Genomic DNA, 23918 nt, shown 5'->3' on the forward strand with positions numbered 1-23918 from the left:
TACTTATCTCCTTACGCAACTATTCCTTTGTTTTCTCCACCATATTCCTCCATCATTCATCTTCTTGTTCCTAGGTATAACTGTCTTCCTAAGTTCTAGCCTTCTCTATTTATACTCCTTGTCTTGGTGATCTCCTTTACTTCCGTAGATCTAAAGATTAATTTGATGCAGATAGCTTTAATTCTCTCCTAAACTCCAGTTACTTCTCTCTCCAAATTGCCTAGTGCTCATCTCCACCTTTCACAACTTAGTTCTTCCTCCCCCTTCCTATACTTGTCCCTTCTCCAACATCCCTCTTCTTGTTAAAAGCCACCCAGCCACCCAGATGGGTAATCTTGAAACATCCTTGACTCTCCCCACTCTTTTTCCTCATCATCCAATCAGTGGTTGGTCAAATGCTGTCAATTTTATTACCATAACAACTACTGAATTTGACTTTTATCTATTCACTCATTTATCACCTTTATTCAGGCATTCATCATCTCTTACCTTGGTCTATTGGGAGAGCTAGATGGTGCAGTGGATAGAGCACTGCTTTGGAGTCAGGTGGATGGGAGTTCAAATCCAGCCTCAGACATTTACTAATTGTGTGGCTTTGTGACTTAACCCTTATTGTCTCACATTCAGGACCATCTCCAGTCGTCCTGATTCATGTCTAGCCACTAATCCAGATGATTCTGAAGGAAAAAAGTGAGACTGGTGACTTAGCACAGTACCGCCTCACTCAAATCCAGTTCATGTGCTGGTCATGGCATCACCTCCCTAATGTGGTGGTCTTCTTTGAAAATGAAGGACATACATCATCATCATCATCATCATCATCATCATCATCATCATCATTATCATTATCATCATCATCATCATCATCATCATCATCATTTATTCTTACAATAGCCTCCTAATGATCCTCTCTGCTTTTGGTCTTCTTTTCAGGCTCCCTTTTCTACTCAGCTGACAAAATAACTTTCCTAAGGCACAGATCTGACTGCCTTGCTCCCTTGCTCAAAAACCTTCATTGACTGCTTACTGAAACTAAAGTACAATTCTTTTGTCAGACATTGAAGGTCCTAGAAAATCTGACTTCAATCTCCTTTTCCAGCCTTATTTTTGTTACTATTCTTTAAGTTCCACGAAAAATTGACTATTAACTGTTGTCTGAACTTCAAACTCTATGTCTATATCTTTGAATACATGCTTGAATGCATGAAAAAAGCACTTATTAGTCATTTGCTGTGCTAAATGCTTTTCAAATATTACCTCATTTCCCAGGGTCACATCACTAGTAAGTATCTGAACTAAGGTCTTCCTGACTTCAGGCTCAGTGCTCTACCCTTTAACCTTGTAGTATTTCTTATTAAGCCCTTATTTATGTGTTAATTGTTATGTAAAGGCAGGAACTGCCTTTAAGGAGTTTACATTCTCAGATAGAGATGGGGTGTCCAGGGAGGGGCACTTTGGTTCTGGGATGGTGAATGGGACTATAGGAGAATAGATTGACATACCTCATCCAGGAATAAGGACTGTTAATTTGCTCATGGTACTTAGATTTCAGAACTGAAGGGATGGTGGGTAGGAAAGAATGGAAGTAGGAGAAGACAAGTGGCAAGGTATTTGGGGAGGTTATAGAGAAGATGAAAGAAGAAGAGGGACTGAAGTAAAACATGAAATGGTGATTTGGTGAGGCAGATGCTAATCAGGAGAGTGAGACCCCAAAGCAGATGGTTTTAGAGATGAGGGGTGGAGAACCTTTTTGTAGACAAAGGTCAAAACTTTAAAATTATCCTGCTCATTTTGCTTAAATGCTTAATTAATTAACCCCTATAAAGCTCCTATATTTATTAATTTTGAGTCCCACCTGTGGTTACCTTGGCAGTATCAGATCAGATGATTTTGGCCCTCAGGCTGGACATTTTGCTTTAGAATGTGATTTCTGGCTAAGCTGTGGAGGAGATGTCTATAGAGGAGGGAGTGAAGTGTAGTCTTTGTAGTCACACAAGCCAAAACGACCTCATCTTTACTTCGAGGAATCCTTAGATTCCTTCAAGGCTCAACTCAGAAGTCACCTCTTAGAAAGTACTTTGGGGGGGGCAGAGCCAAGATGATGGCAGGAGAAGAGCCTCTCTCAGGTGCTCTCTACAAAATATTTCAAAAATCTTAAAATTATGACTCTAACTAAATTTTTTGAGAGACAGAACCCACAGAAAGATCAGTAAGGCAATTCTCCAGCCCAAGGTAACCTGGAGAACAGTGGAAAAACTCTGTTCCATGGGGAGAGAGGGGTGGCCCTGCCAGAGTGAAGGACCTTCAGCCTCTCAAGAATAGCCCTAGGGCTCCTGGGAGCCATGGCTTCTGGCAGTAGAAGCAGTTTCCTGACCTGCACCCCAGGGATCACCAAGCACAACTTGGAAGATCAGCAGGAGACCTCTGTCAGAGCAAGCACGAAGCCCAGGCCCGCAGTGCAGCCAAAGCACTCAGTCAGCTCTGGTACTCAGAGAGGCCGCAGCAGCCCAGATCCAGGAAACAGAAGCAGGCTGGTGTAGCCGGCCAGCAGGAGCCTCCAGGCAGCTGCACCCTGAGTGCTCAGCCCACCAAAGGTAAGGGAGTGAAGGGAGACTTCTGAGGTCTGTCCTTTGTCCCTGGAACAGGACTCTGGGGCTCTGACCAATTTCAGATCCTGATCACAGTCTAAGCACCTCATAGAACAGGGACCCCCCCCCCCCAGCCCTGTGCCAGAGGGGTGCGCTTGTGGTCATTCACAGACCAGGAGATCATTCAGAGCCCCTCACACACTGAAGTCCTTGTGGGGGTGTCCCAATAAAACTCAAAAGCTCAGGAAGCACCCCAAACCAGGCATAGGCTAGGGAAATGAGTAAACAGAAAAAAAAAAAAAAAAGGAACCGGATCATTAACAAATACTTGTCTAAGATCCTAAGGAGGATCAAAATACTCAATCTGAAGATGAGGAAGTCCAAGCTTCTGCATCTAAAGACTCCAAGAAATATAGAAATTGGGCTCAGGCTATGAGAGAGCTCAAAAAAGATTTTGAAAATCAAGTAAGGAAGATAGAAGAAAAATTGAGAAAAGAAATGAGAGAGATGCAGGAAAAACATGAAAACAAAGCCAGCAACTTAGTCAAGGAGATCCAAAAAATGCTGAAGAAAATAACATGTTAAAAACCAGCTTAGGTCAAATAGATAAAACAGTTCAAAAAGTTATTGAGGAGAAGAATGCTTTAAAAAGCAGAATTGGCCAGATGGAAAAGGAGATAAGAAAGCTCTCTGAGGAAAACAAATCCTTCAGATCTAGAATGGGACTAAAGGAAGCTGATGACAGCAAGAAATCAAGACACAATACTTCAACACCAAAAAAATGAAATATTAGAAGAAAATGTGAAGCATCTCAATGAAAAAAGCAACTGATCTGGAAAACAGATTCAGGAAAGATAATTTAAAAATTATTGGGATACCTGAAAGTCATGATCAGGAAAAGAGGCTTGACCTTATTTTTAAAGAATTCCTACAGGAAAATTGCTCTGATATCCCAGAAGCATAGGGCAAACTAGAAATTGAGAGAATCCACTGATCTCCCCCAGAAAGAGATTAAAAAAAACAACCCCCCCAAGAATATTAAAGCCAAGTTCCAGAACTCCCAAGTCAAAGAGAAAATATTACAAGCAGCCAGAAGGACACAGTTCAAATATGGAGTTGCAGTCAGGATCACACAGGACTTTGCAGCAACAACATTAAGGGCTTGTAGGGCTTGGAATATAAAATTCCGGAAGGCAAAAGAGCCTGGAATGCAACCAAGAATCAACTACCCAGCAAAACTGAACATCCTCTTCCAGGGGAAAAAGATGGACTTTCTGTTTTGGTTTTTTTTAGGTTTTTTTTTTTTTTTGCAAGGCAAATGGGGTTAAGGGGCTTGCTCAAGGCCACACAGCTAGATAATTATTAAGTGTCTGAGACCAGATTTGAACCCAGGTACTCTTGACTCCAGGGCTGGTGCTTTATCCACTGTGACACCTAGCCACCCCCTCCCCTGGACTTTCAATGAAATGAAACTGGAATTTCAAATGTTGCTGTTGGAATGATCAGAGCTGAACAGAAAGTTTGACCTTCAAATACAGGACTCAGGTGAAACATAGAGAGTGGAGAAGGGTAAATTATGAGGGACTTAATTATGATGAACTGCATGTATTCCTGCATAGAAAAATGATACTGATAATACTCCTATGAATCTTCTCATTTAATAGAGCAGGTAGAAGGAGCTTTTATAGATGAAGCAGAGGAGAGAGCTGAATTTGAAGATATCATATATTGCAAAAATGGAGCCAGTGACTAAAAGGGAAATGTATTGGGAGTAAGAGAAAGGAGAGGTGGAATAGGCTAAGATATTTCATATAAAAGATATTTTTTTTGCTATGATCTTTTGCAATGATATGGAAGGAGGGAAGGTGAAGGAGAGTAAGGGAACCTTCACTCTCATCAGAAATGGCTCAGAGAGGAAACAGCATACATACTCAATAGGGTATAGACATCTAGAGTAAAAAGGGGAGAAGAGGGACAGGGAAGGGGGGGATGTGGGTGATGGGGGGGGTAGATCATAGGAGAGAATAGTCAGATATAACACATTTTCTTTTTTACATTTTACAAGGTGCTGGGATTGGGTGGCCTGTCTGGGACCATGGGATTGAGTGGTTGCTGGGTCTCTGGGGTGGTATGTGGGCTTGGGGCCTCTTGGCCCCAGGGTCAGTGCTTTGTCCTCTGCACCACTCAGCTACCCTTCAGCACATTTTAGAAGAGAGAGTGAAATGAGAGAGAAAATATAATACATGGTAGTGGGGAGGAATGGATGGAGGGAATTACAATAAGCAATAGCAACTATGGAAAAATATGGAAGTAACTTCTCTGATGGACTTATGGTAAAGAATGTGATCCACCCACGACAGAGATGATGGTATCAGAACACAGACTGAAACACATTTTTTTTCCTCCCCTTTCTTTTACTTTATTTCTGATGAAGTTTTGTATTTTTGTGGGGGAGTAGGTATTATGTTTACTCTTAAACAAGAATATTTTAGTAATGTATAAATTAAAAAAATAAATAAGTAAAAGAAAGTACTTTAGAAATTTTCTTCACTTACTTGAAGAAACTGAGGTTCAGAGAAATTATCAACCTGTCCATGGTCACAACTAGGAAATGAGCTGAGGATTAAAACTTCTAACTTGTGATCTTCTTTGAAGTCTTCTCATTCTCTTCCTTGTTGTTATTCACTCTCTTCTTGAATAAGCTTTTATTTATTTAAGGGATCACTAGATATAAGGCTGGAAGAGACCATAAATATCATTTTACAGTTGATAAATCTAAGGTCTTGAGAGGTTGTGACCTCATACAGGTAGTAAGAATTTCACTTCAGATCCTCCAACTCCAAATTCACTCTTCTTTCCATTCTACCCCACTACTATGTATGGGGTGCTCAGGGAGTACTAGTACCTCTGATGTTAGGGCTTGTTGAGCTTTAGAACTGCTTATCCATATTTTGTATCCATCTGGCACTTAACTCATACCAGTGGCTCCAAATATTTCAATAAAATGTTTTTGGCAAATAGGCTCTCTCATAGCCTGAGCTATGAGACTTAAAACATGTCAGTGAGTTGTGTGTGGGGGGGTGTCTTTCTCAAGCATATGAAGACTTTCCCTGGTGGATTGGGTGGATAAAAATAATTCATTCCAATGGCTATGAAAGGCAGCCGAAGCTGCCACTGTGGAGAACTTAGAGCTTGGTCAGACATTAAAGACACCCAGGTCATCTATTGCATGCAGAGCCATCTTCAGTCCTGATTTTTTGTCTTGTATGACTCTGGAAGAGTGAATGAGGCTGATGCATTTGTGTAACTGCTTCACTTATATCCAATTCACCCCAAGTCAAGCAGACATCAACTCATGATGTTACTGTACTTCTTTGAAAACAAAGGACAAACAACAACTTTAACCCATCAGTGGAATCTAAAATGCTTAAGCCTATGAAACATTTTCCTCTTGTATCCCTAGAATGGTTCCTTGAAGGAAGAAGGTGCTTTATTAGTATTTGTTGAATTGAATCCTGAGGTCAATCAGATCTAGGTATTTTCAATAGTCTTTTAAGCACTACAGAAGATTATTTATAATTTTCTGTGGGTAGGTCAACAGTAGAAGGAATATTTCTATTACAATGTATTTATGAAGAAAACAATGCTTCAGAATCTCATAGGTAAGAAATGAACATGTTTCTGAGTCAAATTTGTCACATTTATTAAAATATTAATTGAAGGCTTTTTTAAACAAATGATGTTTTTAGGGTTTTTTTTAGGGAAATGATGATTTTTAATGATCTTAAGGAAACTGCCTTTGGAGATGAGCAGGACAAGTTCACACATGGAATGAACTTTGCTGAGCCTGCATTTGCTGCTTTCACTGTTTATAGTTTGAGAAATTAGCCTAAAAATAGCTCTGTAAGCTTTTTACTTAGAAAAAACTTGCCAAAAGTATAAAGGTTTAGAAGGGAAGCTGGACTAACTCAGCCTGTCCTCTCTGAGATTCTGTCTTCTGGTCACCAGATGTAAATCCCAGGTGCTTTCTTCTCTAGACCAGAGTGTAAGGTGATACTCTGGAAGACACATAGAGGAAGTCCAGGGATGGAGAGTCCAGGATAGAATATAGGGCAGAGGAGTCAGATGAAGTGGCTCCTTTCCTGGAGGTCCATAGCTGTTCCCAGCATATTCAGTACAGTATGAGAGCATTTGGAGGTGGAGGATCTGGGTTTGAATCTGTGGTTGAACTGCCTATGTGACCTTGGGCATGTTACCCCTTGGATTTTTTATAGAACCTTAGATTCCGAACTAGAAAGTACTTTAGAAATTTTCTTCACTTACTTGAAGAAACTGAGGTTCAGAGAAATTAGCATCCTACCCATGGTCATATAGCTAGGAAATGAGTAGAGGATTAAAACTTCTAACTTGTGGTCTTCTAACTATAGGTTCAGGGGTGGCTAGGTGGCGTAGTGGATAAAGCACCGGCCCTGGAGTCAGGAGTACCTGGGTTCAAATACGGTCTCAGACACTTAATAATTACCTAGTTGTGTGGCCTTGGGCAAGCCACTTAACCCCGTTTGCCTTGCAAAAAACCTAAAAAAATTCTAACTATAGGTTCAGATCTATTGCTGTTAAACTATGGAAAGAAAGCCTTATGACTTCTAAGGTCACTTCCAACTTTAGATACTATGAATTCTAAAGTCATAGGTCACCTCTACCAAAGACCTAAACATAAGAATAAGTTTATTTGTAAGAATAAACTCACATTTATAGTGTTGTTGGGTTGTTTCAGTTGTGTCCAATTCTTTGGCCCCCATTTGGGAAAGACACTGCAGCAGTTTGACATTTCCTTTTCCAGCTCAATTTACAGATAAGGAAACTGAGGCCAATAGGGTTAAGTATGTCCCTATTGTCACAGAGCTAGTAAGTATCTAAGGCCAGATTTGAACTCAGGAAGATGGGTCTTCCTAACCTCAGCCCAGCCCTCTATCCATTGAGCAACCTAACTGCCCTGTGCCTTAATGTATAAACCCTTAGCAAGTCTACAATGACTATCAAATGAAATAATATGTAGGGATATGCTGGAGCTAGCTCTGATTTAAGAGAATTAGTTGTTAAATTTTTGCTGTGAGCATTCATTCCTATCTTAGAAATTGGCAGTCATTTCAAAGCAGGACTTGATTGTTTTATTGATTGACTAGATTTATAAATTTTAATAATGCAGGTTAAACTTAAAAGTATGTATGCATACTTTTTTTTTGAGAACTCAGTTGTTAAACATTTACCAGCACTAGTAGTTGTTGTTTGGTGGTGGTAACGGTTGTGATAGTGATTGAATCATTTCATTTGAATCCGACTCATTGTGACCTCATTTGGGGTTTTCTTGGCAAAGATACTAGAGTGGTTTGCCACTTTCTTCTCCATCTCATTTTACAGATGAGAAAACTGAGGCAAATGGGTTAAGTGACTTGCCATAGTGTCACTAGTGAGTGTCTGAGGTCAGATTTAAACTCGGGAAGATGAATCTTCCTGACTCTAGTCCTGGCACTCTATCCCCTGAACTACCTAACTGCCCCTTTATAAAGTACTTTAAGGTGAACAAAAGTAATTTTCATAAATTACTTCATTTCATTCACACACAATTCTATGAGGTAGTTTCTATTATCTTTGTTTTGTAGATGAAGAAACAGGTCAAATGGCTTGCCTGGGACCAAACAGCTGGTTGAGCTAAGACCCAAGTCATCTTGACTCCCAATATGGCTCTTTATTCATTCTGCCACAAGGGTCATCTGTATCTCCAAGATGGCCCTGGATCTGATTTTAAATGACTGCTAATCATCTTTCTTTATCATTTAAGAGAGTTTCTTCCTGCCATCCTCCCTGCTCCCCACATAAGAATTAGGGCCTAGTTATCACTAGACCCCCCATCATTGTGTCATCACCATCTTCACTCAAACTCTCAGAAAAATTGAGGTCAGTAACTTGGTCTGCCATTTTGGAAAATTGGTAAATATAGCTTTTAAAAAGAGAAAGAAATTCTAGAGAAAAAGTAAATTTTCCTGACTGACCAATTTCTTCTATTTTTATTATTTTAGTAAGTGAGGCTACAAAAATTTATCCACTAGTCCATCTTTCTGGTTCCCACAAGTGATATTCTACTTCTCTTCCTTTTGCTCTGTCAGTCTTCAATGCCTGCAATGCATTTCCTCCTTATTTCTCTGCCTTTTGTAATTCCTGTTTTCCCTCATGATTCAGCCCAAGGATTACCTTCTACAGGAAGCCTTCCTGCTTTCTCCAGCCACTACTTCATTCCTTCTCAAACCACTTTATGTATATTTTGTGTATATCATATGTATACTTATATGCTCATGTTGTCTCCCCATTAGCATGTAATCTCCCTGAGGTCAGGGACTATTTCACTTTGTTCTTGTATTCTCAGTGCTTAAAACATTGTTGATTGATTTTTATAATAATTTGATTTTTGGAACAATAGGGGGCATAGTGGAAAGAGCACAAGGACTTAGAGCTAGAAGCCCTGAGTTGAAATCCCAACTCAGGGCATTTACAAGTTATGTGACCACAAAAAAGTCACTGTTGCTGAGCTTCAATTCAAAAGTGAGCATAATCATACTTTTATTACCTGCTCCAGGCTTTATATAAATATGCATTATTATTGTTGTTATTTTGTTTGTTAACCAAGAGGAATTTGTTATAGCAACACATTTTGTTTGCTCTCTAGAGTTTGGAATGAACCATATGGAAATTGGATGGTATGCATAAACGACTTTCTGATGTTCTGACTGAATCATGATGCTGTCCACCTCCTGGAAAATATAATGAATCAAGTTTATAAAAGTATCCTAACTTTGGGAGAAAGCATTTGCCCTTTTTTGATATTTTTTATTTTTTACTATTTTAGAGCAACTCTATTTCCTGGAATACTCTTGATCTAGCTCATTAAAAACCCTTCTGCTCATAAATCCTCTGAATCTTTTCTTTTTTCTTTTATTATTATGGGACCCATTTGCATGATGAGAACAATTTGGACTTGAAAGTCTTGTTGTCCTGCTGTTCCAAATGTCACAAATAGACAACAATGACCCAAGAGGGGAATGTGTGTTGGGAAGCAGATGAACTTTTAAAAGTTCAGTCTTGTTTGAATGCAGACATTCAAACTGGAGGAAGAAAGCAAATCAAAATGCTCCAGAAATTCCCAGAGGAAATTTTCTTTTTCAATGAGATCCATGAGTAGCTGAAGTAAAATGGTAAAAAATACATCCTTGGTCGTTTATCTTAAAAACAAAACAGAACAAAATCAAATATCTTAAACAATCCATCTGTCTTGAATGACTTAATGTTTATCTTGAAGGCAGGGCTCTGGATCAGATAATCACTTCAGATTTCTGCCAGATCATGGAATCATCAAACATTAAGGTTGGAAAGATCATGATAAGAAGATAGTGCCAGAAAAGCTCATAAAGATCTTCAAGTCTCAGCTCATTCATTTAATTAATTAATTTGATGGGAACGGGGAGGGAAGTGGAGGCAATTAGATCAAATTCCCATATTGACCACGTCCTAGAATGTGTCTCATTCTGCACCATCTCCTCTCTATCAGGAGGTAGGTAGCATTCTTCACTATCTCTCCTCTGGAATTGATCTTTCAAAACTATACAAAATTTTTAGGGTTTAAGCTACAGTATACATTATTCTTCTGGTTCTGCTCACTTCTCTCTTTGCATTAAGGTGTTTGAGTCTTTCCAGGTTTCTCTGAAACCATTTCTTTCGTCATTTGTTAAAGAACGATAATATGCTATAATATTCGTATGCTATTATTGTTTCAGTCATTCTCCAATTAATGTCACCTGTTCATTTTATAGATGAGGGAACTGAAGCTGGAAGGAACTAAGTTTCTTGTGCAAAGACAACCACTCAGCCAATTGGGACTGAAGTAGAACAAGAACCAGGGTTTCTTGACTGTCAACCTGATTTAATTCAATTCAATCCCAGAAGCAATTTTTAAGTATATACTTTATGAATGGCATTATGATAGGCACTGGAGATTTAAAATTGAGGATATTCAATGCCCTTCAGGAATTTCCATTCTCCAAGTAAAATGTCCCTGATATTCCACACCATTCACAAAATTATATAAGTATTCAGTACCCACCTGCTCTTCTTGATTCATAGCTAGAACTCCTGTTATTTTCTCATAGAATCCTAGACTTAAAACTGGAAGGACTAAAGATTATAGAGTCCAGACTTTTCACTTTAAAAATGAAGAAACTGAGGTCTAGAGGGATTCAGTACTTGCCTGAGATTCATGTAACTATTCAATCTTAGGGGTGAGAGTAAAACTCAGATATTCTAGGAAGGCAGAAATAAGATTGTATTTCTCTATGTTCTTTATTTGAATGGAATCCTATGGTCTTTTTTTCCCCAGTTGCATGACTCCCTTTTGTTTTTATACCACATTCTTTTTTTGAATATTCCCTTCTTTTCAACCCTGAGGAACCTTCCCCTTTAACAAAGATAAAAAAAACCCAAAACAAAAGAAACAAAACCAAGACAGTTCAATAAAAGCAATTGACACATGGACTGTCGGACAGCATATCCCAAATACCACACTCCTCTTCTCCTCAATCTCTCCAGTGAATGGAAAGAGATGCATTTTCTCTTTTCTCTAGAGAACAAACTTGATCATTATAATTATAGAGCTTCAGTTTATTGTTCTTTCTGTTTTTGTTATGTATGATGCTCTTCTCCTCCCCTCTTGGTTCTGCTTATTTCACTCTGGTTTAGTTTGTATAAATATTACCGTATATTTCTCTTTTTAAAGTTCTTCTTAGTATATGGAAATATTCATGATCATTCATCAAATTCTTAATAAAAATAGAAAATTGGAAAATAAGGTGTTCCTATGTTTCTTTGACTCTCTCATTTTGGTAGTTTCCTATGGCTGAATAATATTTTTGATATTCAGGCACTTCACATTATGTAAAAATTTCCCAATCAATTGACTCTTACATTGTTTCCAGTTCTTTGCTGTCATAAAAACGCTGCTGTGAATATTTGGTCTCATGTCAGTTAGAAAATGTCTGCCTATACTCCACTAACCCAACTAGTAGTGCACATCAATTTCCTTTGTTTGATTTTCCCAAAATACCAAGGCCTTAAAAACACTTTGTCATCATTGCCATTATACTTATTGCCACCATTAAGGAATGCTTTGGGAGAACTCTGTGAAGAGTGTTGCAAACATTGTCAGATGGTGCTTAACTTTTTCCTTTTTTTTTTTTAAACCAGGAAAGGTTCCATGAGGAATTGTGGGTTCAGGAACAGGGAAGATAGAAATTGTCTGGGATATATAAAAAATTTACAAAAGAAAAAAAGAAAATTAATAATAGCTTTTCAATCTAAAAGCATTTTAAAAGCACCTATAATATATTAAGTGCTGTGCTAGTTGTTAGAGACACTCTCTGTATAGATATAGAATCCAAAGTTAGAAGGAAGACCAGGAAGACCAACTTGGAGACCAATCAGCAAGTATTTAGTAAGCCCTTCCTACATAATGTCATTTAGACCAGAGATATCAAACATGAAGCCTTTAGTCTGATTTCCTTTTAGGTAGTACAGTGGAAAGAGTACTGACTCTGGGGTCAGGAGGATCAGTGTTCAAATCCAGCCTCAGACACTCAACACTTATTACCTTTGTGAACTTGGGCAAGTCACTTAACCCCACTTGCTAGTTGTTCTAGCCCATCTCCAGTTGTCTTGATTCATATCTGGCCATTGGACCCACTTGGCTCTAGAGGAGAAAGGGAGGTTGGTGACTTAGCCCAGCACCTACTCATTCAAATCCAATTCATATGCATGTCATGATATTGCCTCCCCTGATGTTATGGTCTTCTTTGAGAATGAAGACCAAACAATAATAATATGGGAACTAGATTAAAATGTAATTGGAAAATATTTAGCAAATTAAAATATAGTGAAACATAGATGTGTGGTTTTTTTATGCCACTGATAAGGATCCTTAAGCATGGTTTACAGGTCCCCTTTCTTTTTTTTTTTAATTAATTTTTATTAAAGATATTTGAGTTTTACAATTTTCCCCCCAATCTTATTTCCCTCCCCCCCCACAGAAAGCAATCTGTCAGTCTTTACTTTGTTTCCATGTTGTACCTTAATCCAAATTGGGTGTGATGAGAGAGAAATCATATCCTTAGAGAAGAGACAAGAATTCTAAGATACTAAGATCTAAGATCAGACAATAAGATATGTTTTTTTCTAAATTAAAGGGAATAGTCCTTGAACTTTGTTCAAACTCCACAGCTACAGGTCCCCTTTCTATTTGAATTTGACACCATTGTGTCAATGCCTTAATTTTACAGGTAAGGAAACTGAGGTGGGGGAGGCTAGGTGGCAGTGGATTAGAACACAGACCCTGAAGTCAGGAGTACTTGAGTTCAAATCCGACCTCAGACACTTAATAATTACCTAGCTCTGTGGCCTTGGGCAAGTCACTTTAACCCCATTTGCAAAAAATTAAAAAAAGGAAACTGAGGCTGAGAAAGGTTGTGACTTGTCCATAATCCATAAGAAAGTCAGAATTTGAACCCAAGACCCTTCTTGATTCCAAATCTAGTGCTCATTTCACACAACTAAAGTTATCTCTTTCCCTTGGGAATTGTCAGTTTAAAACTTATAAAATGATTGATCACAATGTATCACAAACAAAGCATGAGTCATATTAACATAAGCAAATTCAACTCTCCATGACGTAGAGGCTGAAGAAGGATCCACAAAAATAATCATCCTCAATTCTCAACCTGCTTACAAGGCAATTATATCAGCTCCTCGGAGCCTTAAAAAATGAATATTTGCATGTGTATTTGTATTTCTTTTGTAGCTATTTTAACATATGCATTGCATTCCTGGAGGTGAGATAGGTGGATCATAAGCAATGGCAGACCCCCAGGCTCGCATATCCTGTTTCCATAAAGTCCTATATGAAGCCAATGGAAAGAGAACTGGAGCTTTCAAGTCAGAGAATCTAAGTTCATATTCTGCCTCTGAATGATCTTGGCCAAGTTGTTTAACTGCCTCATATCTCAGTTTCCTCATTTGTAAAATGAGGGATGGACTCTATGTGAATATATAAGGCAAGATGGAAAGGAGTTCTGGTGTTGTGTTATACTTCTTTCCTGTGTCTGGATTTGTGGCATCAGACAATAAACCACTAACAAGCTCTAGGATCCTGGGCAATCATAACTGTGCAAATACTCAGTTTCCTTATCTTTAATATTAGTATCAGTAATTCAAATTTCTCTAGGACTTTAAACTTTACAAAGCATTTTCTTGATGCCAAGCCTTCTTTTTCAGAAAACTGAATTTCAAAGGGCAAATGACTTATCCAGTGTCTCAGTGTCAGTAAGCATCAGAGTATGACAAAATATGAGCCATATTAACATTACATGTATTACTCTTTATACTATGCCATGTTGCTTCTCATTGGCAAGTGATAATTGAGTATATACTACATTGGGCATATGCAGACAGATGATCATTGTCAAGTTCAGAGAACAGAGCTGTCATTGTCGTCTGAAAATAATCAGGAAAGATTTTCAGGTAATATTCCTTAGAAAAAATGGTACTTAAACAGGTCCTTGATGTACCAATAGGATTTTAGTTGCTAAATGGACAGGCATTATTGGTGAGGGGTATGGAATGAATGAAAATATGGAACTTTGTCAAAAATGTGTGACTTCTCCATTGAGGGGAGCAAGTGGGAACTATTGCCTCTAGTACTAGTTTTATGAGAGGAACAGTCCAAGGTTTATGTCTAACTCACACTACCAACTGACTTGCTGAGTGATCTTGGAGCTCAACTAACATCTCTAGGATCTTTTTGTTCTATCATTAAAAGAGAAGTGTTCTATGCCTATGTTGTAGCCACTGCTTTCTGTCTCATTAGCTTGAGACCATTGAAGTCTTTGACCCTATCCCCATGGCCTAAAACAGTCAGGACAGCTCACAGGAAAAAGAAAGCCTGTTTACAATAGCAAAGCACTTTGCTTGGGAAAAAACATTTTGACCAAAATTGAAAGTGGTCCAGGAGCATCCAACTGTGCAGGATGTTGGGCGGATGAGCTAATGAGTGATTGTTGGGTTCTTTGAAATCTCCAAGTGCTGGGAACGTACTGTGTATTCTTGCCATGCCCAGGAAAAACTGGGTAACTGGAAAGGCTGACAGACAATTTGTTTTCCTCTCGTAGGTCCTACACTAGGCTGCTTGTGCTCAGAATTGGTTGCTTTGTGTTGAGAACCCTTTTTGGCTTTAGTAGGAGTTCATCAGGCCAAGTTGGAACAAGGGTGATGGACCATATGTTTTTTGGTTTGGGAGGTAAGTTGCATTTTCTTCTTAACTTATATTGTGGGTGAGCAGCAGGATTTCTCACATTGATGAAGTCTCCACCTGTTAATGTTGTGCATTGGGAACTGACCTTTCTAGTTATGGAGAAGAGAGGATTCTGATGGTTCTAAGTTAGAATCTGAGGAAAAAAGAGGGAGAGAAAGAAAATAGAGGAAAGAGGGGAGAGAGGAAGTGAATGGAGAGAGAGAGAGAGAGAGAGAGAAGAGAGAAGGGGTGAGAGAGAAGGCGAGAGGGGGAGGAGGAGAGAGAAGTAGAATATTGAGATTGACCAATGTTCTTTTCCTATTAAAATGTTTTACTAGATCTTTTTTTCTCTGAGCTAACTGGAGTATCCATAGGGACTTGTTGGAGGTGTTTGGGTTTTTTGGGGAAAGAAAAATATTTTTAAGGTGTGTAAGGTAATTTATATTGGAGGAAATGCCTTTTTTGAAAATTGAGGTTTCCTTGAGAATAGATATCAGACTGCATCTTCTCTTTGTAGACAGGCATTGGAGAGGACATTAATCTTTGGGGTGATGGTTATGTGGACCTGGCTGTTGGTGACGGCTGCTGAGGCTTAGATTATTTTAGTAGAGAATCCCATGCTCAGATTGACTGTTTAGCATCATAAACTAAATAACCATCAGTGATGAATTAAATCCTTCCATTAGTTGTAGTCCTGAGGAGTTGCTTCTTGGTAGGCAGTGAAGGTCAATGAAAAATAAGTCAGTTTTGGAGTCAGAGGGCCTGGGTTCAAATTTTACTTCTGCCATATCACTACTTGGATGACCTTCAACAATTTCTCTTGCTTCTTTAAGGTTTATGGTTTCTTCAGTCACAAAATGATGGGATTGAAGATAGCCCCCATGAAAACTTTTAACTCAGAATTTATGATACTATAAGAACCTATATATTGTCTCTATTTTACTTAGTTTTTTAATCATCTTACACAGGAGCCATGAACCTAAAAATGCTTTAAGACAGAATACTTTGAGATCCTGAAGTATTAAGGTAATGAAAAAAGCCCTCTGATGATTTATTCATTGTGGGAAAGATTGTGAGAGCTTGAGTGTATTATTGACTCTGTTTGATGACGAGTTACCTTAGAGGAGGGGAAACATCTGGATTTTAACATTCCAGTTGTTGTGGGGAGGGATGAGAATGGGGAGGGGAAAGAAATGGGGACAATAAGGAAAGAGCTTTGATTGTAAAATAAGCTACATGCTGATTTGAGTTGGATTCTCTAACCTCAAGCCAGAATTGTCTTAGACCTAGGGAGGTGGAAATGAAGATGAAGCAGGTGTTTAAAAGATGGGCAAACATTTGCTTCCTGGACATTGCAACATAAAGAGGTTAAGGAAAATCAAAATAATGATCAGGCCAAAGAAAAGATCTAGAACCATCTGCTAAAGAGAGGAAGCATGCACCAGAACATGCACCCTGAGCTTTGTAGATGATCTCTGAACTTTGTTTGGATGCCACTTAAAACCTCCAAGCTTTTGATTTACATAGAATCAAACCTACATTTCCTGAGGAACAGCTGTTCTTCATTTCCTGTGAGGACAGAACTAGAGGAAGAAATGGATTTAAATTGCAGGAGAGGGATTTAAGTTTGACTGCACTGGTATGGCTAGAACATTTGGCTTTGCCCCCCTAGGGCCTTCTGCCCCCCTGCCTGTTTAGGCAGCACCTTCTTCAATGAGTTTGTGCACCCACTCAGGGAAACTTTGGTGGGTCCACAGTCTGAGCCTGCCAATTGCCTCGCCTGGACAAGTGAGTTTAATTACTTGCTGCTCCCTGGAAATGATGCTGACTTGCCCTTGAAATCCTTGACAGGGTGCCAGACCCTGCTGTGTTTGGAAATGCCTCCTATGACAAGAGGAGGGAAGGGTTTGTTCAGTCTGAAAATCCTTTCCCTGCCCCCACCTCACCTCACCAACCCAGAGATTTCAGTAAATGTACCATGATGCCTCATATATTATAATTTGTGCTGTTTCAATGTGAAGCTCAAGGCATGGTGTGGTACTTTTCAGAGGATGCTGCACCATTAGAGGCTAGTCTGGGACTGAATAATACTGGATCCTTCTTCTCCTCCCCTTTCTCCTTCCTCCTTCTTCCTCCATTCTTCTCTTCTTCCTATTTCTTCTCTTTCCCTTCCCCTCCTCCTCTTTTCTCTTTTCTTTTTCTTCTTTTTCTTCCCCCTCCTCCTCCCCTCCTCCTCCTCTTCCCCTTCTTTTTTTCTCATCTCTGCTCCCTCCTTCTATCTTCCTTTCCCCTTTATTTCTCCTCTTGTCCCTATCCTTTTCTTCTCTTCTTCCTACTCCCTCACTCCCCCCCATTCCTTCTTCTTTCCTCTCTTCTGATTTCCAGGATAGCAGCTTTGCTATTAGGGAAGCCATCTTTTGCTCTCAGGTTTATTATTATAAAGAATTATGACAATATTTATAAAGTGGTTTTGATTCTCAAATGAATGATGTGTTCACTATGGGACCATTAAACCCTTCTTATCATGAAGGCGTTATTTGGGAGGAAAATGGCTCCTGCTTTTCCTTCCCTCATTGCATGTGACATGCCTTCGTGGCTCAGGAGAGGGTACTGGCTCATTGGTATTCTTATCATCTGCTGAAAACCAGATGCCCTATTCTTCATCTGACTATGATAAGAGCAAGAATAAAGAGGCAATGTCCCTGGTGACCAAGGTCTTTATGGAAAGCCATGCCCTCCATTCCCACCCCAATCCCCTGCCCCCCAGCATCCCATTAAAAACTCTCTCATCTTTCACCCTAGGTAGTGCAATGGATGGAATGAAGACCTGAATTCAAAATCTGTCTCAGGCTCTTTCTAACTGTGGGACCCTGCACAGTTTTCCTCTGTTTCCTCATCTGTAAAATGGGAATAATAATAGCACCCACCTCCCAGGGTGGTTGTGAGAATCTATTGAGATAATAATTATAAAATGTCTAGTATTGAACCTGGGACATAAGTAAGCTCTACAAAAAAGGTGAATTATTGCATTATTATTGCTCAACTACTGAAGTGGAAATCATTTGCAAAAATCATCTGGCCCCTTTGTATGAAGCAGGCTTTGTATTTCACTGACCTTTGGTGACCTTGAAATCCACAGACTGTAAACTCTGTGAGTTTTTCTTTTGCATTTATTCTCTATTTATGACCCATCTTAAAACTTCATTAAACAGTGACCCTGTTTCTTCAAACCCCTGCAGGAGGGGGTTTAGCTTTTCAAACAATCCTCCCTGGAATCTCAACTTCAAACTTCTTATCTTTTTCCTTTTCCCAGAAGCCTTATGCTTAGTTTATAACTACTAGTCCTATCACAGACCATCTTGGATGCCATTCCCTGAATATCTTTTTTATACTCTGAGTATCTGGTGAGTGATTCCAGAGGACTTGGTGTCTTGGGGCAGGTGTGCTGTGATGTTTTCTGTCTGCCTCCTAGGTGGACATTAACCTTCTTTCCCTTTCTTCCTTTCCTTTTGTCTCTTCCCTCTTTTCTTTTCCCTTCCCTTTCTCTCCTCCTCCTTTCCCCTTTCCAAGCATAGTTTATTCAAAGCAAGAAAAACATTGAAATGCATAAGGAAAAGTTGTTCAAGGTTTTTATTCCAAAATATCTTTACTAATTCCAGAAGATGCATTTTGGGTGGCCAGCAGGAATAGGATGTAATTTTTTTTCCTACACCATAGTCTTCCTTGTTCCTAAGAGCTATACAAATGACTATAAGGTTAAAAATAAGACCTGTAAGGAAAGGTTAGAAGCTCTATGTCAGCTAAGTGAAGGTAATTTCTTAGAAGGGAAACAATAAGCAGCAGTTCTTTTATTTCTTACAAGGACATAATAGGAAAAGGAAATTGACTTAAGCTATAGAAATGACAGATTTGGGTTATAGAAAGAAAAACTAGACCGACTGGAAGAATTGTTGAATATTAGAATGGATTATTGTGCCATTTGTAGTCAGCAAGTTTGCATTTGAATTTGTAAGGGTTATATTTAACAAGACTGAATTTTCTTTAAAGTACTTGACGTACAATTGAGGTCAAATGGCATTGGGTGAACTGTGTTGCCTTCGTGTTAGCTGTGTAGTCCAAATAGCTAGATTTTCCATAGGTTTTGTAACTAAGAAGTCCAAGATAGAATGTTTATGCATTCATGTATAAATTAGAACTTTTAATTAAAAAAGTTAAAAGATAGATATTAGCCCATATTTGTATCATAACTAAAAAATCTATAATTTAGAAAGTTTAAGAAAATATAGATGAGTAGAGGTAACAAAAATACAATCACTATTTACTGCTTGTTTTCCCCTCACTCATCATCTCATCTTGATTGACTTATCTTTTGACTTAGAAGAAAGCTCACCAGCACTTGAGTATCTTGACATTGGAAGACCTTACTAGTGACTCTCCACCTGTCTAGAATTTCTTTTCATTTTAGCCATAGCAAATCTGTTTATCCTGCTTAGATTAGGGTGATTTGTAAAAGGAATTACTTTATTCTTTCCAGTTTCTTTGGCTTTTTTCTAGAAAATCTTTCCATCCATGGGCAGAAGATTTATCAGAATCTCTGATCATATGATTATATGATAATCATTTTCCAAGCAAAAGATTATTTTCCCTTGCCTGACTTATTAAAAAATTCTTTTGGTCTCAAAATTATATTTTATTGATGTCTTTTACCTTTTGTTTATTTCGAAATTCCTTTCTTTTCACATTGCCATGGAGTCATTCCTTTGTTACCACAAGGTTATAAACAGCGAGAAGAAGAAAGCATCAATAGATATGAACAAGGGTGCAAAGAAAAACAACAAAGAAGATTCTATGTGAACTTGTGAACTTCTCAAAATACTTGGGTTTTGAGAGAAAAGAATATTTTAAATTTGACAAGATAGAAACAAAGTAACTTTGTTTGACTCTTATTTCAAAATATTTTATTAATACTCTTTTATTTTGTTATCTCTATGACTATCCATTAACTTGATCTCCTCTCCCCTACCTTGTAACAAGAAAACATGTCCAAGAAAAACAGGTTTACACATTTATCATATTTGAAAATATATTTCTCATTCTGCACTTAAAGACCTGCATTTTTGCCAAGAGGGGAAAAGGCAGTTAGGTGGCACATTGGATAGAGTACTGTGACTGAATTAAGAAAGACTTCTCCATCTTCTGATACATACTAGTTGTATGACCCTGGGCAAGTCACTTAACCCTGTTGGCTTGTTTCCTCATCTGAAAAATGCACTGGAGAAGGAAATAGCAAACCATGCTAGTATCTTTTCCCAGAAAACCTCCAATGGGGTCCTAAGAATTGGACACAATTGAAATGACTGTGCAAAAATAAAAGAAGGCATGTTTCATTATCGGTCTTCTGAAGTCATTATTGTTAGCTGCATTGATCAGAATTCTGAAGTTTTGCAAAGTTGATTTATTTGATAATATTGTTATTCTCCTGGTTCTGCTCCTTTCACCTTGCTTTAGTTCACACAACTTTTCAAGTTTCTCTGAATTCTTTGTTGTTGTCATTTCTTATCATGCAGTAATATTCCACTATGTTCAGACATCACAATTTGTTGAGCCATTTTCCAGATGATGGACACTTGCTTTATTTTCAGGTCTTTGGTACAATAAAAAATACTGCTATAAATATTTTTATACCTATGCATTCCTTTTCCTTCTTGCTGAAGTCTTAGGAGTGCTTGTGTTTGACAACTTTTCCTGGCCATTTTCATTTACACTGTTGTCATCGTATGCATTGTTCTCTTGGTTCCTATTCACTTCATTCTGTATCAGTTCACAGACCTTTCCAAAGTTATTTCTTACAGTACTATTCCATTTATGTGCCATAAATTCTTCAGCCAATCACTAGACCACATAGGATAGTGGTAAGTGTGCCAGACTTGGAATCAGAGGATGTGGGTCCAAATCTTAGCTCTGGCACTTATTAACTATGTGATTTGGAGAAGTCACACAGACTTCTACAGGCTGTAAATGAGGGAATTTAGACTGGATGACTTTTCCAGATCTAAATCTATACTCCTGTGAATATCTATATCTATATTGATACAAACCACACACGTATATGTATGTCACCTTTATTTTTGGCACTAACTTCCTTGTGTATGTTATATAAATATTATATATATATATGTATGACCAACAGTAACATAGCTACTATAATATAATAATATAGTGACTTGGCTTGCATAATTCCAAATTATTGAACCAACTGATAACTGACAATTTTCTGATACTTAGTATGCTTGTTCCTTACCATTGCTCTAATATTGACTGTTGCTTGTCTTTTATCATCTTTGCCAGTTTAATTGGTGTGAGACAAAACCTTAAAATTGTTTTAATTTGAACTTCTCATGTTATTAATTATCTAGAGCATTTTTATATAATTTGTTTGACCTATTTTTTGAAGAAACCTAGAATTTATTGACTTCTTTTTTCCCTTCACTACATATGTTAGTAGTATTCTAACTCCCCTGTGGTTTTTATAGTTTCTGGATACTGATTCCTGACTGGCTTTTGATACAGCCTTGAAATCACAAAAACTGAGAAAAGAAATGATATCAAAACAATTTTCAAAAGCACGTTTAAAGACAACATAACAAAGCTTTTCATCTTGATACACAAATTGGTTTCTCATCATCGTTGAAGAACCATCTTCACTGAATATCTTTCAGCATTGATCAACATTCAGTACATTTACTTGTTGCCAATCTGAGAAGTGCTTTGTCCTAGACCCAGCAGGTGATATAAAAGAAAGAAAAGACTTGATTCTGGTAACTAATAATTTAGTTGGAGAGACAACAGAAACATATGAAATGAATGAATGAATTAAAACATAGTACTTCTTAAATGCTTGCTGAATGCTTGTTTGATGAGCCAGTAAAAGTGGAATCTCTGCTTTGAGGAGGCACCAAAGGTGTGCAGTTATCATAACTAGATGAGGCTAGACAGCCAAGACTCCTGGAATAGAAAAATACTGGGTCAGGATTTGAATCAAGTGGGAGATATAGATTGACCAGAAGACAGGAAAGCATTCTAGCTGAGATTGGTAGCTTGGGCAAGCACTTTGAAGTGGGAATAAGTTCTGAAAGGGACTATAAACAGATTAGATGTTCTGGCTGTCTCTCATGTGACTAGAATGATTGGAATAGTTTCATATGTACTAACTGACACAACAATAGCCCTTCCTGTTCTGAGATTCTCCAGGCATGCAAAGGCATTGCAGTACCTTAGATTTGTTCATTATGTCTATTTGATTAAACATATCATTCAGTGTTTTCCATTTTTAAAACAACAACATCTAATATGTCCCTAGCACTTAAAAGTTTTCAAAGGGCTTTAAATATATTATTTTACAACTATTTTGTGAAACAAGTACCATAACTATCCCCACTATATAGATGAAGAAACAGGTTGAGGGAGCTTAAGTGACTTGTCCAGGGTCCCTTAGCTGCTAAGTGTCTGGATCAAGATTTGAACTCAGACTCTCCTAACTCCTGAGTTTGGTATTCCATATACTCTGTAGCCTTTTAAAAATAAATAATTATAAACTTGTCTCCAGAAACAGAAAATAGAGAAAAAGATTACCAATATAATCATATAATCTGAACTATTTATATTTTATTAAGAGAAAGTATAACAATAAAAAATAAAAACTCATTTGTTCTGATCCTTTTGGTCTCTCCTCATATATTAATAAAGATTTATTGCTCTTATTTTTTATAAAAGCATCATTAACATATATTCTAATCCTTCAATTTGAACTGTTTTATATCAGTCTTTCCATATTTTTTGTATTCTTCATAGCTATCATTTTTAATGGAGCAAGGATGTTCCAATATATAGATTTCTTAGTGATTGGACATATGAGTTTTTCTAGATTAAAAATAAAGCAGCTTTGAATTTTGTTTTCATATGAGATCAGTCTCCCAGAGGAAGTGCCTAATGAGGATATATTCCTACTTAACAAGGGATATATTTAAAGTTTCCAACATCTTTTTACTTCATCCTCTTGTCCAACTATCCTGGTCACACTTTATAGTCATCTAGTTCTTTTTTTGTTTCTTCATTCCATCTTTAGGACAATGAGAATAATAAGATGGGATCACTTCTATAAAGCGTTTGTGTGTGTGTGTATGTGTGTGTGTGTGTGTGTGTGTGTGTGTGTGTGTGTGTGTGTGTCTATACACATATATTACCAGATTGTCCTCTAAAAAGTTTTGAGTCAGTGGACAGTTGTGCCAACTCTGTCAACATTGAATTCAATCTACTTTGTTCAGTCTGTAAGGAGTAAGGTGCTACTTTACTTTGTATTTGATAGTGCATTTCTTGTATTATTTGAGAGTTTGATGTATTTTTCAAGAGGTTTTCAGTTTTCCTCTTGAAAAATGTCAGTTCGCATCCTATTTTTTAATCATTTATCTACTGGGGAAAAGAAAATGTATATCAGCTTCTTATGGAGTCTATATATCAGATTTTGTTAGATACCTTTATTTCTTTACTTGTCTCCTTTTTTTTAGTTCTTTTATGGAAGATTTTTGTGTCAAATCTTTATTTTTATGATGTTGAAATTCATCTGTTTTTATCACCAATATATTTTGTGATGATAGTGTATGTTTATTAATGACTTTCACAAAGAACTGTTTTAATATGAGCCATTAACATTTGTCTCCATAACTTTTTTTAAGACTAGATAATCAACAAAATAATAATACACAAAGCCTTGATTTGTAGTGTTTGCTGATTTTTGAGGGGTAAATATAGCAATTAGCTCTTTAGCTGATTCTTTTTGTTTTTGTCCAGTTTTTCGAGCCAGTTGTGTCTAACTCTTTGTTATACCAATTGGGGTTTTCTTGGCAAGACACAATGGTTTGCTATTTCTTTCTCTAAATCATTTTACAGAT

The 23918-nt window shown here is 37.7% G+C and overlaps 1 protein-coding gene across 6 annotated transcripts in view; it reads left to right on the plus strand.

The window, feature by feature from the left end:
• PDZD2 (PDZ domain containing 2) overlaps nt 1-23918 on the plus strand; it is a 511304-nt gene that overhangs the window by 22900 nt on the left and 464486 nt on the right. For 5 of the 6 annotated variants that reach the window (XM_074207985.1, XM_074207983.1, XM_074207981.1 and 2 more), the window contains exon 2: nt 14849-14976. The exons of the other annotated variant lie outside the window; for it this stretch is intronic. The gene's annotated coding sequence lies outside the window, so the exon portion shown is untranslated. The remainder of the gene's footprint in view (nt 1-14848; nt 14977-23918) is intronic. 6 annotated transcript variants of the gene reach the window in all.

Source organism: Macrotis lagotis, chromosome X (genome assembly GCF_037893015.1).
Source record: "Macrotis lagotis isolate mMagLag1 chromosome X, bilby.v1.9.chrom.fasta, whole genome shotgun sequence".
Taxonomy (NCBI): domain Eukaryota; kingdom Metazoa; phylum Chordata; class Mammalia; order Peramelemorphia; family Peramelidae; genus Macrotis; species Macrotis lagotis.